This window comes from Humulus lupulus, chromosome 8, assembly GCF_963169125.1.
Source record: "Humulus lupulus chromosome 8, drHumLupu1.1, whole genome shotgun sequence".
Taxonomy (NCBI): domain Eukaryota; kingdom Viridiplantae; phylum Streptophyta; class Magnoliopsida; order Rosales; family Cannabaceae; genus Humulus; species Humulus lupulus.
The window spans coordinates 126,516,415-126,522,645 of record NC_084800.1 but is presented as its reverse complement, the minus strand read 5'-3'; the positions used below and the strand labels follow the sequence as shown (position 1 = coordinate 126,522,645).

Genomic DNA, 6,231 nt, shown 5'->3' with positions numbered 1-6,231 from the left:
TCCTCTTCTTTGACAAAATCCTATTTTGCTCAGTTTTTTTTCCCTTCTGTTTTGTTTGTGCTGTCATTGTTATTTTATTATTATTTTCATTTTATTTATTTTTTTATGCAGCTCAAATCTTCTTCCTCCAGACCTAGGATTTTCAGAGAAGTCTGTTGGGCTTTCTAGGGTTTCTCGAGCTGGATTCTCTCTATTTCATTAGACAACTCTCCATGCGCCACTTCGTTGACTAGCTCTTTGAATCATTCTTGTATTCCATTTCTTTTTTCTTCTTGAATCTTTCCGGCGTTCTGGTGTTCATCGGTTGAATTGTTTTTAGTTATGGTTTCTCGATTAGGGAAGGGTTGATTGATCTCTTCTTGAGCTATTGGTTCTGTTTATTGAGGCCTTTTTCGATTTGAATGGCATTGGGGGATTTGTTGGCCTCCAGGTTTTTGCAATCGTCGGTGGAGGCTGTTTTGAATCATTTGGAAGAAGAGTACATTTTGAGCCATGATGATGTTGATTTAAGTTTGCGGAGAATGGATTCGGAGACTGCTAGTAGTAGTTATGGCAATGGCACGACTGCCACTACCACGAGTATGGCTTATTTGCCTCAAACAATGGTTTTGTGTGAATTTCGGCATGAGGCTTTTGAGGTTTGTCTTCCCATCGGTCCATCAGATAGTGGTTTAGTCTCGAAATGGCGACCTAAAGATGAGTTTACTCTTATCTTTTCAACTAATTTCATTTATTTCTCTTAATTGTTTGTTGAAATGGGGTTCTGTGATGTACCTTCATTAATTTGAAATTCAGTTGATATATAACATTGGTTGTGCCAAATTGTGAGTAGAATAACTACTAGTTTTTGCAATCCTTTGCTTGCAGATCCTTTTTCAATGGCACCACAGAAAGCTCTTGAAACAATTGGGAAAATTTTGAGTGCTCAGTATGAAAGGTGGCAACCAAGGGTGAGGATATTATTGGCTTGTACAGAGTTCATATAATATTGTCTTAGATTTAATTTTATTTACCTTTGAAGATCTTTGAGCAGGCACGATATAAGGTCTAGCCTGATCCTACTGTAGATGAAGTGAAGAAACTTTGTAATACATGTCGCCGATATGCCAAGTCTGAGAGGGTCCTATTTCATTATAATGGCCATGGTTTGCCTAAGCCGACTTCTAGTGGTGAAATTTGGGTTTTCAATAAGGTCTTCTATTTCTTTGAAACTCTTTTATGTGGTTTAATTTAAGGTCAATCACTAGAGTCTTGCTTGGTTTCTCACCAATGTTATTGGTACTGCAGAGTTATACACAGTATATCCCTTTGCCAATCAGTGACCTTGAGACCTGGTTGAAGACACCCTCCATATATGTTTTTGATTGCTCTGCGGTTGGGAATATTGTGAATGCTTTTATTGAGGTAAAGCTTTAACTCAAAACGTATAATGAATTGATATATGTATTGATAATTAAGTTGCTACGTGACATGAATTCATTATCTGTAATTCAGATATTTATATATAAATATATTTGTATATATAGTGACTTGATTTGATGGTTTGGCAGCTTCATGATTGGGTTGCTTTTAGCTCCTCTGGATCCACAAGGGATTGCATTCTACTTGGAGCATGTGAAGCACATGAGACTCTTCCACAAAGTGCTGAATTTCCTGCAGATGTGTTTATGTCTTGTCTCACAACACCTATTAAGATGGCTTTGAGATGGTGAGCTTTTTTCCTTGTTCGTTTGTTAGGATCACCTATCGCGTTTATGCATCTTTATTTGAGATCATGCAGTTTTCTGGTTTTACCTTGTGGTGTTTATTCCATATTGGTTGCTTCCTGGTTATTTTTAGTTTGTCAACTGAAAGTCTTTTAGCTATGCTGTTTGTTTAAAGCTGTAGGAAGTTAGAAATGGCAGTACCTTCTGATTAGCATGATTAGTGATACTGTAGTGTACTGTGCATGATTAGCATGCTATGAGACTGTATTATATTTTATGTACTTGTACAAATGTATATATTTCCATGCTTAAGACATACATTCATTATAATGTCATTTGTGGATTCTGCCTACATTATATAACCATATTTTGACCATGTCAATCCTTTAAGCTTTCTTCAAGCGTTTTGATTTGTGCTTATCTCATTATTAGTTTTTATTTCTTCTTTCAAATTTGTGATCAGTTTCTGATGGGTGCATTGTGTAACTATTAGATTTTGCTTGGTTTTATTTTCTGATGGAATTTACAGTTGCTGATAGATTTTTGGGACCAAGGACTAGTTCTTTCGTTAATCTTTGAAGATGCTTCATTTTCCATCTTTTATATTCGATGATAATGCATAACAAAGTTTACATGTTTAATAAACATGTGACAGTATACACACACACACATGCATCACATAGTTTTGACTAGTGGTCATCATTTTAAACAGTTTCTTCATTTATCCTTGTTCACTTCATGAAGACCTTAAAATAATAATACAAACAAATAAGTATTTATCTTAGTTTTCCATTTTCTTCTTTTGAAGTTTTCAATGTATCATTTAAGAAAAGATTGTAAGTTTGTTGTTGTAAGCTTATGAACCGCAGATCATCTTGGGTTGGAATTTAGTATTTTATCACATTAGTCATACTGATCTACTACTATCATGGTCTACCATCTCTATACGATGATCAGATGCGTCCTTATTGCTTTATTTTCTAATCATTTTTTGTTTTTGCAGGCCCTGTCTGTAGGGATATTTCCATATGTTTTGAAGCTATTGCAAACAACAACACCAGAACTACGACAGATTCTTGTGTTCATCTGGACGAAGATTCTTGCTCTTGATAAGGTATTCATGTGATTTGAGCTATACCTTGGTCTAAATGACCTCGTAATTTTGTTTGTAGTTATTTACAGACATGCTGTCTTTGGTTTATAATTATGCTCTGACAATTGATTGTTTCGTTTATGGATTGATAGTCATGCCAGGTTGATCTAGTGAAGGATGGAGGACATACATATTTCATTAGGTTTCTTGATAGCCAGGAAGCATATCCAGAACAGCGTGCAATGGCTGCATTTGTTTTGGCTGTAATTATGGATGGTCACAGACGGGGTCAAGAAGCCTATATTGAAGCAAGTTTGATCCAAGTTTGCTTGAGGCACCTTCAAGTTTCAACCCCAAGTGACGCACAAACTGAACCCCTATTTCTTTAGTGGCTTTGTCTCTGTCTGGGAAAGCTATGGGAAGATTTTCCTGAGGCTCAAATAATGGGTTTACGAGAGACGCTCTAGCTATATATGCTCCTTTGCTCTCTGCTCCTCAACCAGAGGTTCACCTTTCATATATCAATTATTATACTTTTGTTTATATATATATAAATATGGGAGTATTTCTATTTCTACATATAAATTGATCTTACTACTTGTGTCTTATTTTCAGGTTAGGGCTTCTGATGTGGGCTCTAACTTGTGTAGAGATGGTGTTGGAGGAGATGAAGAATGTGATAATGATGAAAAAATTAGAGCAGAGATTAGTATTATTAAAAGCCTATTAAGCGTAGCTTCAGATGGAAGTCCATTAGTCAGAGCAGAGGTTGCTGTTGGTATGTAGTTTATCATCAAAAATTGCCTATTCATTTGTTGACTTGTTTAGTTCTAAGAAGTCATTTGCACCAGGTTTTTAGGCATTATATTGGCAGCTTGATCATACTCTTGAGGCTGCTCAAACAAACCTGCTCCTCTCGGGGCAATATTGTAATTTGTTAACTAAGCTAATGAAGTTTGATTTCTTTTCCATCCTAGCAGCTCTAGGGAGATTTTCCTTTGGTCACAAAAATCATCTCAAGTCAATTGCTGCAACATATTGGAAGCATACTGGGTCTCCTTTGAGTTCCCTGCCTTCTTTGGCTCATATAAGAAGTCCAAGTAGTGTTGTTCCATCTCAGATTGGTCTAATATTGAGAGTTTGCATTGACAGCTCGTCTCTTGTTCGAGATGGAAGGGTCTGCACTAGTAGCCCTCTTGCTACTTTTGGATTGGCCCGATTGTCTTCATGGCTTGATATGAATGGAAGAAGTATTTTTTTCTGCCAATTATATGCCAGGACAATCTTATTTGTTGGAATACAGGTTTCTTGTTATATTTGCGTAATTACTTATTAAATGAACTGTTATGAACAGGCCATGCGTTAAATAAGCTTTTAATGGTCTTGCTTGCTTATTGACTGCTTTTGATGGTCTTGCTTGCTTTTTTAAAGTATATATTACTAAGCTTTTAAATAATGCCTTTGAGGTGTTTGAATGAATGCTTCACTGAGATATATGTGAATAAATGTATTTAGTCTGAACATATATGATAAGTTAGGTGTAATATATTCCATCATATTATGTAGGGTCATGAACTTGTGTGTCTGTATGTGTTATCACATTCATTAGTACCTCCTTATTGAGAATCCAACGTGTGGATGATGCATAGATACATTGTTATTACTAATTTAAATTCGATTCACTAAATTCTTTTAGATAAATGTTTATTACGAAGTGGAGTTTATACGCATAGTATGCTGCTGCTGTTATCAGAATCTTGTGATTATTTTTAGGTGCAAATTCTTTAGAATATTTGAATAGGGCCAATAATTTGAAAAAGAAATTTTCTTCTTCTCTTAACCAAATTTTAGCTTACAACTTGCCATGGCTTCTTTCTCTTTTGCTCATACCCATTATTGCTACCATATTTATAGATACATTTGTACTAGACATGATAAGATTTTCATCTTGTCTTTTTATGGTCCAAGCATATACAAGCACCTTCGTATTACAAAGATGCCTCAAAAATTCTAATCTTCTTGTCTTCAAACTTTTGTTCTAGCTCACAGTTTCAGCTAATTTTGTGAAAATATGAAATTATCTAGATCAGGCCCTTTTTTCAATTATGGTGTGAAATCAATGTTCGGTATTTTTTAAAAGCTAATGTGCTTGTTTTTATTTATTTATCTCTTTTCTTTTCTGTGTCAAAAGACATAACGAGGAAAATCAGAGGAAACAGAAACACAAAAAAATAGCAAAAAGTATAAGTGGTATCTAAATTAGAGGAACAACCTCATCAAATTTTGGTACATTACTCGAATCTCATCCCTAATTAAATTGTTATTATTTTCTTGCTTTCATTTCTTTCCCCATACCCCTAATGGAAAAGAGTTATCTAACCTTCTATCACTACTGGGTAACAAAAAGTTGGATGGGTAACTGATGATTAAAGACATGCCACAATCTCCTGAATGTGTCATTTCTTTCAAGAGCATTATCTTCTGAACTTTTATTTGACTCTATATCAATTATAACTACATTGTATATGTATGGAAATGAATTTATTTGTTTTTTTTGTTTCTCTCTCTGTTTCCATTTTAATTTACTTTTTGTCTTTCTGTATGCCTTAAGGATATTCTTTCTATTCCTTCTTCTCTTTGTATGTATTTGTATCTTAATGGGAATGAATTTTTGCTTCTTTCTTCTCTTATATTTTTCCATTTACGGTGATATTATATTTTGTTCTTTTCAAAATTTGGTTTGCATATAAACTGTTTGATTAAACTCCAAGATGGTAAATTACAATATAATATTTTGAGTTAGGTGGCTCTTCTATTTTGACAAAAGCTTGAGATTGGTTAAGAAAACGTAGAACTCATGATGTTAATGCCTCTAAAAAAAAAAGCTAGGAATGTCGTGAGATCATGAAACTTAAAAATTTTTTGGCTCTTAATCTTTTTGTCTCAATGGGCACATGGGTCCTTTTGGCTCATGGAGATTTTTTACGTACGTGGAGATTGTTTTATTCTTTGTCATGCATTTTTCTATGCATGGTACATATCAACATTGTTGTATATTTTTCCTTATTCAGTAATTGACCACTGTTATGATTGTAAGATACCTTGCCTAATTTATCTACCAAAGTCACGAATGACTTTAAAAGTTAAAAGAGAAAAGGCAGAATTGTTAAGCTCAAATTGCTGTAACTATTTAAGTAGTTAAAAGTAAAAGACTCCAGGGTCAAAATAAAATGATTTGTGGATTATATTATAAGTAAGCTATCATTTGTGTGAGTATTTTTATTTGAAATAAGTAATCAAAGTTTGTAGTTTGGTAACAGGTGTAAGGAAACATGGTAGTTCATTATGAGTTCTGCATTATTATACAACACATTACACTTTTTTTGTACACTTGATACCTCCTTAGTTGTAACATTATCTCAAGATAAAAGC

The 6,231-nt window shown here is 34.1% G+C and overlaps 1 pseudogene; it reads left to right on the top strand.

The window, feature by feature from the left end:
• The first annotated feature begins 246 nt into the window (after nt 1-246).
• LOC133796030 (regulatory-associated protein of TOR 1-like) lies at nt 247-4,197 on the top strand (annotated as a pseudogene).
• Nucleotides 4,198-6,231: the final 2,034 nt, after the last annotated feature.